A 12433-nucleotide genomic window follows, 5' to 3' on the forward strand; every position below is an offset into this window, starting at 1 on the left:
CAGAGGGACCAGGCCACATAGGAAAGAATTTTCTAGCGCCTAATTTATCATTAGCTTGATCGTAAACTAAGACTAGATCTCCTTCCGAAAAATTTCGAGGGGTCACATTTCGATCATACTGAGCTTTCATACGTTTTGCATGAGTCTCGATCGCCAATGCAGCATCACATCGATTCTCATCTAATTTAGCCAAGTATAACAAAGTTTTTCCTCTTCGGAAGTGGCTGGAAGTAACTCGATGGCCATTTGCAATGACGGGATTTCTCATTCAATGGGTAACACAGCTTCCAGACCATAAACTAGTTGGAAAGGAGTGAACCCTATTGATGTTTTTACTGAGGTACGATATGCCCAAAGTGCTGAAAATAGCATGTTATGCCAATTCGACCGATGAATCCCGAGGATTCGTCAGATCATGATGACTAAAACTTTGTTGATGGATTCAACTAGACCATTAGCTTGTGGATAATAAGGGGTTGAACTATCATGATGCAAACCAAGCTGGCCTGTAAGTTCAGTCATCATAACATTTCGAAAATGACGCCCATGATCAATGATAATCGCTTGTGGGACACCAAACCTAGCAATTATATGATTGAACACGAAAATTGCAGTTGTCTTGCCATCTGCCTCAAATGTAGGTATCACCTCGGCCCACTTGGTAAAATAATCTACCGCAAGGATGATATACGCATGCCCCCCGGCTGAGTGAGGGTTACATGTAATAAAATCCCCATTTGGCAAAAGGACCAACGGAAATTATAGGGTGGAGAGGAGCAGGTGGAGCGCACATCTTTCGATCAAAAATTTGGCAGTTGTGGCATTTTTTGACCGCGTTAATATAATCTTTAAACAAATACGGCCAGAAGTAGCCAGCGCGCAATATCTTTTGGGTTGTGGCATACCCAGACATATGACTGCCACACGCTCCAGAGTGACAGTGATTTAGAACCCTTTCAGCTTCCTCATGAGTTAAACAACGTCAAAAAACAGAGTCCGCCCCACGGCGATAAAGAGTATCTCTAATAATCCTGAATTTTTGGGACTGGAATTGTATTTTCCGACGTTCTGACCTTGAAATTTCTGGCCGAAAGGATTGGGTCTGGAGATAAACGATGATATCCCCATACCACGGATCTAAAGTGCTGATGAGAAACAAGGATTCATCCGCAATGGGCTCCTCTGCCACAGTTTCTGTGTCAGCACGCGGGAAGTCACACATTAACTCAGCAAAAACTAAAGATTTCTTAGACTTAGATTTTTCAAATTCCAAGTCAAACTCCTGCAGGATAAAAATCCATTTGGATTACTTTCCACCTAGAAATTGCTTGGTCAAAATGTAGATCATAGGGTTGCAATCAGAAATTACTGTAGTTTTACGTAGTAAAATGTAGTGGCGAAAACGTTGGACAGCTTGAACAGCTGCCAATGCCAATTTCTCCACATGTGAGTATTTTAGCTCAGTTGGATTTAAAGTTTGACTAAGGTAATATATCACATGTTCAGTACCGAATTCATCTTCCTGAACTAAGACCATTCCAATGGTGGAATGAGAGGTGGCAAGATACAAGAAGTAATCCTGGTTGTAGCTGGGAGGATGCAATAATGGTGCATGGGTCAATGCGTGTTTTAGTGCATCAAAATATTTCTGAGCTATCTCATCCCAATAGAATGGAGTATTATGTTTCAACAACCGGGTAAAACCCTTTGTAACCTCAGCGTAGTTAGGAATGAATCGTCGTAAAAAGTTTGCTTTCCCTTGCAAACTTTGGAGTTGGCGAAGACTCGAAGGAGGAGGCAATTTGACAATAGCTTCGACCTTCGAGGGATTGACGCAAACGCTGGCTTTCGAAATAGCAAACCCCAACAATCGACCCGTTTCTATACAGAAAACACACTTGTGTGGATTCAACCGAATCTGATAATGCCTACACCTCATAAAGATTGCTCGTAAATGGATGAGGTGATCAGCTCGATGTAATGAATCAGCAAGCAAATCATCGAGATAGGGTTGCACAATGTGCTTGATGTCATGAAACGCATAAGACATGGCCCTTTGAAAAGTTTCTCCAGCATTCTTGAGACCAGAAGGCAATTTTCAATAAGCAAATGTCCCCCATGGACAAATGAAAGCTGTTTTTGGTTGATTGGCAGGTAGAATATTGATTTGATTGTATCCAGAAAAACCATCCATGAAGGAGAATATTTCGCTGCGGGCACAATCATCAATGATTTGATCGATATAGGGAGTTGGGTAATTGTCCTTTGGACAGGCTTGATTAATGTCCCGATAATCGATACATATTCTTATTGTCCCTTGCTTTTTGTTAACCGAAACAATATTCGATACCCAATCCGTTAACGGGATCGGATAAATGAAACCTGCTTTGAGTAATTTTTCAACTTCTGCTTTAATAGCAGCAGCTTTTCTTGGGTGAATCTGACGCAAACGTTGCCAGACGGGTTTAGCGTCCAGGTAAGTCTTGATTTCATGAACAACAATCGTGGGATCAATTCCTAGCATTTCCTCATAGGACCAGGCAAACATGTCGCAGAATTCTTGGAATAGGGTCTTATATATTTGAATTTCATCTTCTGTACATGAGGCACCTATATGAATGTTCTCAATAATTCCAGGCTTAACCGAAATGTCAATAGGAATAGTTCGAGAGATGTTTCCCAAATTTAACTCTGAATCAAGATGTTTCATTGGATTCTAAGGTTCCTTGACATATTCAGTCGTAAAAATTGATGAAAAATCATTTTCAAAGCGATCATTCTCGGGTAAGAACGAAGATCTGTGATGGAGATCTTCCCATGGTAAATCATCTACACATAGGATTTCACGAATTTTCTCATCAGAGTGAACAAGTTCAGAAAACGTGATTGAATCTGAGATTGATGTGAAAAGTGATTCTTCACGGACCACATTCATTAAGTCAATTTCGGTTGAAGATGGTTTGATAAACGATTGCACGACCTCATACGCAATTTCATATGGACTCAAAGGCATGACATCGTCAAATGAGTCTATCTCAAATTCAGAAGGAACGATCCAAGGATCATCATAAACAATGGTGTCTGACGAAATCATATGAATGGTTGCAAATGAAGACGATGCGTTGATCGGAGGAGAAGGAAAAGTTCCCAGTAAACCGACATCTTTAACTAGTCCTACTCCAACATCCTTATACGGGATAATCATTTTACCGACATGTTGAATACTTTCAGAAGAGGTTGGGTCGGATGAAAAATAAGCCAGCTGGTCTATTGTTACGATCTTTCCATTATGAGGAAACTTTATAACCCGAAAGATCGATCAAACGACAACTGTCATAGCGTAAGACCAACTACGAACCAAGAGAAGGTTGTAATCTAGAGGGGCATCAACCACCTCCACATCTAGATTAACGGTTTCTCCTTCAACCCCTATAGGTAAATCCTGTAGAATGCCAAAAGGATGAAACCCACAGCCATCAAAGGCCTTTAGAATCGTTGGGGATTGATTTAGCGAAGGAGAAGGAAGCGATTTCCAACACTGTATCGACATAATACACGTTGAGGCTCTCTCATCAATCACAGTCCAATGAATAGGTCTGTTTTTTACTATCAGTGGAATCTAGAAAGCCATTTGATGAGGTAAGCGTGGTGTACTATTTTCTAGATTGAAAATTATTAGGTTTGAGTCCTGAACATCAACAGCTCCTATAGCCGACAAAAGTAATTTACGTTGTGCTAGACATGATTGCAGCACTTCCAAAGCCGACATTGTTGACGGTGAAACAGCTAAATCCTCAACAATGTTATAGTTCTAAGCCGCTCTCGCATGTGGATTGAAAGCTAACTTTCGAAGTATACCCTTGGTGGGTGGTTTGATTACCAAGTCTGGATTAGGTTTCTCGATCTGTAGTGGATCGGAACCAGGAGCTGAGGTTGATGGGTTAGAATGAGAAGATTCTACTTCTTTACCATCAACAGGACTTTTACTACCATAATCTTGCGATCGAGTTGCAATCCTAACATGGGACATCATCAGTATGGGTTCTTCATTGGCGCTCGAGGAAGAACCTATCATCTTACTGTCTTGACTTGGAAAAGGATCCTTCAAAACAGCAGGTGTTTGGGAACCTTTGACAATCTTCGCAACCTCTGCACGATGAGGGCAGTCTCTTGTAAAATGTTCTTCGTCACAAATGAGACAAGGATAACAAGGTTTGCGCTTTTCATCATTAGATTCCGATTTTTCAGGTTTCTCTTTTGAATTTTTGTCTGTTTTATTTTTCTTCTTCCCTTTCTTCTTTCCACCGGATTTTGATTTGGCTGTAGATGACTCTACAACATGAATATCGGCGGAAATCTCCATGGAAGAATCTCCTGTCGGGGAATCAAGCAAGGTTATGATGGGAGAAGAATTCCTGGAAGACTTCTTCTTACTTTTAGTGTTAGCCGTACCAATCATACCATCAGTGGCATGAGACCCTAAAGGAGCTGCAGCGATTTGATTTTTCTTGGGAGGATCGGGGATTTTCTCGTGTAACATACCTGACTGAGTATAGACCAAGTCAAGGTACTGTGCTTGAGAAATTACTTGCTCCTCAGTAACAACTGCGGCTTTAGCTACATCTTCAGTGATCTTTGGCAACAAAGATTTTACAAACCACTCAGCCAAGATCTGATCTGGAATAAAAACCTTCACTAAATGCCGTCGACGTCTCCATTCATGAATGTGATCGGAAATGTAAGTGGACGTCGATTGCTTTAATGAAGTTAGTAACTTCGTGCCATTGTCATAGCTGACTGGCAACTGAAAATGAGTTAAAAACGAGGTAGCTAACTGACTAACAATATAAAAAGTGCCTCGCGGTAACTCAATGTACCACTTGGCCACGAGACCAATTAGAGTGCGCTGGAAAAGCCTTAGACGGATTGAATAATCTGAAATGGAGTTAGACACACACCAAAGGTGATAAGTCATCACATGGTTCGACGGGTCCTCTCCTGATTTGACTTCGAACTTAGGAATATCACTAGGCAACTTATTCGGCATTGGTGGCCAAAACGAAAGATAATTAATGGGATCGTTCGTTAGGCGCGACAAGTCAGGCAAGTCCAAAGTTGCGATAAACGGTAACTGACGATTAGGGTCCCTAAAACTCTGGGTCATGAGACCAACCCCAGAAGGAGGATATCCAGGATAACTAGGAATAGGGATTGCATTTGGGATATTGTATCCTCCTGGAAAACCAGGATTAACCAGACCGTACTGGGGTTGTTGAGGTTGTTGATATGTGTACCCAGGGTACGGTTGACACTGATAGACTGGCTACTGCACAGCAGGACCGAATTGGTACTGTCCCTGGTGCGGTTGATAAGTAAATTATGGTTGACTTGTGACAACCGTACTTAAACTAGGTTGTCCTATAGGTATCTGAACCGAAGTTTGAATCATGGATCTAGATGGAGGTAAAGATGTCTGAGGAGTAGATACAGGAATAGTAGAAACCGAAGCTGTCGATACTCCAGAAGTAGGTGGGGTAGATTGAACAGATGTTGCGGTAATTGTAGCAGTCGTTTGAGGTGGAGTACGAGGCGTACTAGGCCTAAGCCTGAGAAACTACCAAAGGTACAGAAGTTTGAATAGAAGACTAGACAAGTTGCTGGGGTGTACCAGAAACTAAGGGTTGTCCAGTTTGAGATTACAACTGTACATTCGGTTACAAGACCTGTTGAGTTTGCGATGGATCCCACACTAAATTCATTCTGGGGTACGAACCCATAACAGGTTGAGAATATTGAGGACCATAACCGGGTTGAGGGTAGGATTGATAATTCAAAGGTATGTTTCCCCTTCCTTGAACATATGATTGACCCGAGGGTGGTTGGAAGCCTTGGTTCGAGTACTGACCTTGGGGTTGATACCCTTGAGGCACATACTGATACTAGGGTTGACCTTGACGTACATATTGATACTGGGGTTGACCTTGGGGTACATATTGAGTCTGGGGTTGACCTTGAGGAACGTACTGTCCCGTAGGTATGTATTGTCCTTGAGGTTGCCCCCCAGGCACGAATTGGGTACCTTGAGGTTGCCCCCTAGGCGATAATTGAGGATTTGAAGCTGCCCCCCAGGTGGTAACTGGCCACCTTGAGGTTGAGGATTGGGAATAGTACCTGACATCATGAGAATATCTTCTACGCTCAACGGCTTAGTGCCATTGCTTCTAGTTAATAACCCTTGTTCAATGGGTTGAGGAGATGCTCCCGAAAAAGTACCAGAAAGTAACTGATACCCAGAGTGAATAGAAGGACCGCCGTACAAAAAGGATTCTGGCGATTGAGTAAACATGGACGACTATCTTGACATATTTAACGGAGGATAATAACCTCTAGGTGTTGGGTGATAAGGAACACGAGGTGGTGAAAAACTTAACCCTGGGTTTTCTAAGAAATTAGTCAAAGAAAGATACCAAGCACTGCTCCTAGGTGGACTGTAAAAAATTGATTCACGCTCCCTTAGCTCAATAGCAGTTTGATTTTTAGGGATAGGGATGCCTACTTCTTCTTCTGGAGTAGCAAGTTCTTCGATAGCTATAAGTCCAAAAGGAAGATTTTGAGTAATTATTCTTTCTACCCTAGGTGAACCAGGACCACTAGAAGCGGGAGAAGCAAACCCCGATGTTGGAGTAGTAGCAAATTCACTTTTAGGTTCAGATATTTCAGGTTCTTCACCTATATCACTAGTAGATGAAAAGCTACCAGTAACTTCGGAAACAGACACCGATTGTGGATTATAATCTGCTACTAAAGCTTGAAAATCAGGATGTACCACCAAAGAAGACTCTCCTTCTTCAGGTGACCCAACTATACTATCTCTAGGAGTTACGAGGACTCTTAATCCTTCAGGCTGGCTCAGTGAAAACTCAGGAGGTTGGCCCCGAAGTCTACAGGACTTCCTCGGTAATTCAGCCACGATTAAAAAATTTCAACTACTTCACACGCAAACAAAGTAAAATCTCAATGAAAACCACCTAAAGCCTCTAAAGAACCAAAAAATTTTGAATCACGCACCTAAAGAATCTAGGAGATCAAACACATACAAACAGTAACTTTCCATACTGAAAACATTAGTTGGTGATGAAATCCAACGTCGCAGAGTTCAATACAGAAATGGTGGTTGGAACAGTTACCCCAACAACCTGCTTAATGAATAGACTGGCACAAGTTCCTCCACTTAACCGTCTCAAGTGAAGACAACCCCCCAGAAAATCCAAGTGAGTCTAGCCGACGTCTGCTCCAGGTATAGTGGGATCTTCCCACCACTGTCACCTTAGGAAGAATCCTAAAGAATATGATCACTAAGGTTACCAACCGAAACAAATATACCTGGGAGAATAGTCTACGATCTGATACGCACGCAAGGGCAGAGTAGCAAGCTCAATCCCCTTAAAGGTTCCTTGACATAATCCAAGGTTTACCAACAAGTGACCCCAGGCTCCTTGACAATGGTTAATCCGAGGTTTACCTTTTTTAATACGTGAATATCTGGCGTTGTTCCCAATGAGGAAGGATTGATTCCCACACTGGTTCGGACACAATCTCGTGCTTCTCCTTTAAGAGGAGCTTTCCCAGAGCATAAATGCAACAATTGGATTTCTTCCCTACCACAAGATACAACTACTTGTTTGTTTTTACTGCCTTGGAGAGTTAATTACTCTCCTACCCCAAGACACTAGCCTAAGCTATGTTGGTGTATCAGAGCCCTAGAAATAAAAATATTTACTAGATGAATTTTACTTTAAGCATTATTTTTACTGGTTTTTGTTTAAGTCAAGAGGTGCGGAGATGAAACTCGTGGTATGAAGACTCAGCTCAAAATCACTAAAGATGCACTTAAGATGATTAAACAATCTTTTCCCTTCAATGAACTTCTAGCTAGGAAAGAGTTTGAGAATGCAAATACTTGTAAACACAAATCTTTCTTAACAAAAAAATTAAAAGAAGGGATTTTGTCCTTTCCAATGCACTCAAAATGAGACAACTAGTTATTTTCACAAAAATTTCCCTTTTCTTTTCAAAACACTCAACCACTACAAAAACAAACTTTTTCCAAAAGAGATTTTTTATTTTTTTATAAAACACTCAAAACTATGCAAACGACTAACTTTGAGATCTATGAATTATAAAAACCTATTTGAAGTCAAAGCTTACAAGATGTCTTTTGTAAGGATGTTTTACTTATTTAGATGTAAACTAAGGACCAATTTATGCAGAATCACAAATCAGTCAAAAACAACCAATTTTGTTTTCTTCTTTAAAAATGAAATCCAAACTTTTAAACACAAGCTTTTCGAAGTTTTGTAAAGAGAAAACACAAGGCGGATTCCTCAACAAAGGTATATTTCACAAATGGTCAGACTCATAAGAAGGTTGGTAGAAACCAAGGTGATCTAAGGTTCCTACAACTTCTAAGCTCAGAGCTACTACAAGACCAAAATGAAAAACAAACCCAACAAGAAAAACTTCTAGGAATTTCACCTAAAACCCTAACACCAATGAAATCAACCTAAGGAAAGCTTCTGATAGGTTATATGCAGGTCTGGGCAGTGGATAATAACTTCTAAACAAAAACTAAGCTGACTAATAGAGAAAATCTTAAGTTTTCCAAAATTTTGACACAGTCCGCAGGCCCACAGTTAACATAGGTGCAGTACCGCTCTGTGATAAAAGCAAAAGTGCGGATAAGTACGCACTGTGTCAAAAGGCTAGGGTGCAGTCCTCTCCCAAAGTTATGAAAAACAAAAAGTAACCCTGGATCTACTATTTCTACCCAATTCCACACACAACAAGCCAAAAACAGAAACAAAGACATAGTTTCTCAGGTCAAAGTAAAAACAAGGAAAAAATCAAGTCCCCAGCGGAGTCGCCTTTTTGTCACACGGAATGAGTCGATCTTGCGGACAAGTTAGACCTTCCTAGAATCTAAAGAAGACCTAATGACAAGCAAGCCAATCACAAACTATATTTCTCTTAATATGCATTTACAAACAAAGGCAAACAAGTGTTTTAGGCCTACCTTGGGTCCAATGCAAGTTTGTGGAAGCCTCGCCCCTTTGATCCAAGTGAGATCCCTTGTCGCGAATCTGCAAACACAAACAAGCAAACAAATTAAATAGCACCTGAAAAGCCAATATCATAAAACATATTTAACATGAAAGTCAAGGAATCCATGAAACAAATGACATAAGACAATTTGTTGATAAAAATGAGTCTGATTGTATTAATTCAAATCAAAGAAGAACTTTACAACCTGTGCCTTGACGCTATACAAGCTCCTCCCAGGGTCCAGCAAGAAGTCTCCTCTACTTTGACAAGTTTCACTCTCTTCCCAATGAAGCCAAAAGGGTATGTGATCTCTCCTCTCAAGCTTAACTAGGAAGTCTTAATTGCACCAGCATTTACCCTAAAAAATGTTCAGCTTCTAACCTCCCTAGCAACCAGCCCAATGCCTTAATTTATAGTGCAATGGAGGGAAGTTACTAGGACCTCCTTCAAAGGGATATCTCCTCTCATCAAGGGATTAGCTCCTTCTCCTTTGGGATGCATGAACCACCTAAGAGCGGCCAATCCACGTCAAAATTCCTTCTAGAATCATCTAGAATTAACAAAGTGAGTTTTTTGGAATAAACTTGCGCCTTTTGACTTTCACAAGGGTCCGCACCCACAACTTTAGGGACAGAGTGGGCAGGTCCACAGTTTTTGTAAACAGGAGGTGCGGGACCGCAGGCAACAGTGAGAGAAAGTGCGGAACCAGAGTTTTGTTGATTTTCAATGTCTTTCTCTCATTTTCAAAGCTTGACTTGAAGAGCTGAGGTCTGAGACTTGCTTAGGAGGATAGTACAAGTGATGATAGACCCATACTGACTGCAAATAATCATGGTGACGATATTTTTGTGTAACATTTCCCTGGATAGAAGGCCATATTTAATCCCCAACTATGTTCCTCACCAGTGGCTTCAGCTAGGATAGTGCCTGCTAGCAACAGTAGGGTGTTCGGTGTGTGCGTGTGTACCATTTTCTCATTGGCAGTTGTATCTTCTACTGGCTGTAGGGTGACCATGCTCAGAGGTCGCACCTATAATGCCTGCAACTACGCTCGGATCTCCCCCAACACAATTGTCTGCTCGGTGATTAGTTCAGTCAACACACTTGTGGGAACATTGCTCACTAGCTAGTTGCTGTCAATGAATTATTTTTCCAGAGCCTTCACTATTTTCAACGTTTTCGTGCAGCTGGTGATTCCGTACCGCTTGAGGTAGTCCTGTGTCTCCATTTCTTGTTGCGGGTCCTGTTCCAAGTCCATTTCCTGATCTGCCCAGTTCTCTTCTGCTATCGAGCTCTTGGTAGCCTCCTGCTGCAAAGCGGCATGTTGTTCCTGACGCGTATTTTCTGCCAGTTGAGTGAGTCGATGCTGGCATTCCTTCTTTTGTTGTTGTGCTGCCATCCTGTCGATAACGACCTTGTCTCGGGTGCGCCATTCTAGAGGCCATGCTACTAATACCATGTAAATGGAATCATCTATTGCAATGAATGGAAGTGTGACCCATGATCACTTTGGATCCTTTCGCGCTCGGATATGTAAGTGATGCATGTCTGGTTTGAACTTGGCCATGCTTTGGAAATTATTGTAGATCATGGGAGACAACTGCAGTCTTTGAGCAATCCGTGTCTATATATTCCCTTCCATGGAGGTCCAAAAAGCCTGAATTTCAAAAACCCTTGCTGCATCCTTTGTAGCTCAGAGCGAAGTATACTGCACTGCTTCGGGTAGGCTATTTTCAATCCTGGGAAACTGGCTCTCCTGCGATAGTTCACCTGTAACCAGAAGGATTGATAAGAGAAACCATGCATAATGAAATGTCTTACCTTTGTCCTGTGCTTCTTGACATTTGGTCAGAAATTTGTCACATAAAAACTGTGCCTAATTGAACTGAACCCCTTCGATGCACAACCCTACTAGCGCAATGACAAGAGCTGGCACCTCATCTGTGTGACAGTTCCTCATGAGTTTACTAGATAGTAGCTGAGTGGCGACTTATACTAGGTGGTCGTTGATGCTTTCTATGACATACCCATGCTTTCCTTTTTCCAGCTGGTATTTCACCTTCATGGTTTCGACGAGGCCTACCTCACTACTTGTTCCTACTATGTCTGTGGGGTTGTTCGCTTTAACTGACAGGTGCGTAATTCGGTGGATTATGTCAACTGTGATCAGAATCGTCTCTTCCAACCAGAGATATCCATCATGTATGAGACAGAGCAGCTGTCAGATCACAAATATGGTGATGGTCGTGCGGTGATAGTGAGGTATCCACCTGAGATTTAGTAATACCACCTTCTGCACACCTAGTAACCACTTCTGTGGCAATAACTTGTCTTTGGCCAATTCAGGGAACTTGTCGCTATCTGAAAGGTTCCAATCTTCAAACTTGATGCTTGGAATGCGCCCCATCAGCAACCCTTCGAACCTTATTTCATCCAGAAGAAGGGGGATCAGGAGCATAGTCTTTGCAGCATCCAAGTCCTTTGATATCTTGGTCATCATAGTCCACAGAGAAATATATGAAGGTAGTGATAGAAGATGGAATGTAGCATGTTCTTCCTAAGCCTGTGCATCGATTTGATCAATCAAGGCTTGCAGATCGTTGTCATCCTCAGCGGGTTTGGTGGTGACTACTTTGCCTTTGTCAACTGCCGACCATTTGTTGAATCTTGGTGAGGTCTAGACTATTCCTACCGTCTTCTTATTCTTCCTGGGATGCGATGTGCATGGAGAATTTTGGACTTCAGGAACTTGAGTCACGTCCTTGGGATCTTCCTGATTTAGTTGCAGTTCCTCTGCGAACCGTGCTCAGGTTCGCGTCATGGTACTCATGGGGTGCCTGGTATCCAATTACTCGCTGCTCTTTGCTAGTTCAAAGTGCCAATATTCCAGTGCTGTCCACAGGTTATGAGATTTGAAAAAATCCCTTCCCTCTGTTTCCAGTTTATTAGTGGCATCTAGATGGTATATCTTTGCGTATCTAGTTCGGACCTCTCATCTTAATGTCCCACTTGACTTTCTTGTCATGAATAATGTTGGTAATGGTCATCTTTTGACTTTTCGCTGTGGTAGCACAATCCTTTGGGTGCAGTTGTGATCTTGTGGACTGAATGACTTGATAGAGAATCTTTTTGCCACGCTGGCTTCCTGCAGACTTGTTTATAGTCGCACACCTTCTTTCAACTACTTGGGGCACTAAGACTATAGTTTCTACCGCTAGTCAGGTGTTCGCACCTTTGGTGTGATTTCTCAACTTCCCTGCTAGCCTAGGCTATGAGCACCTCTTGAGCGTCTAGGTAGCCGTTCTGTCGATAGGTGCCATTATGGGGGTGT

Source organism: Pinus tabuliformis, chromosome 6 (assembly GCF_031772625.1).
Source record: "Pinus tabuliformis cultivar Carrire ecotype Pingquan chromosome 6, CPIR1, whole genome shotgun sequence".
Taxonomy (NCBI): Eukaryota; Viridiplantae; Streptophyta; class Pinopsida; order Pinales; family Pinaceae; genus Pinus; species Pinus tabuliformis.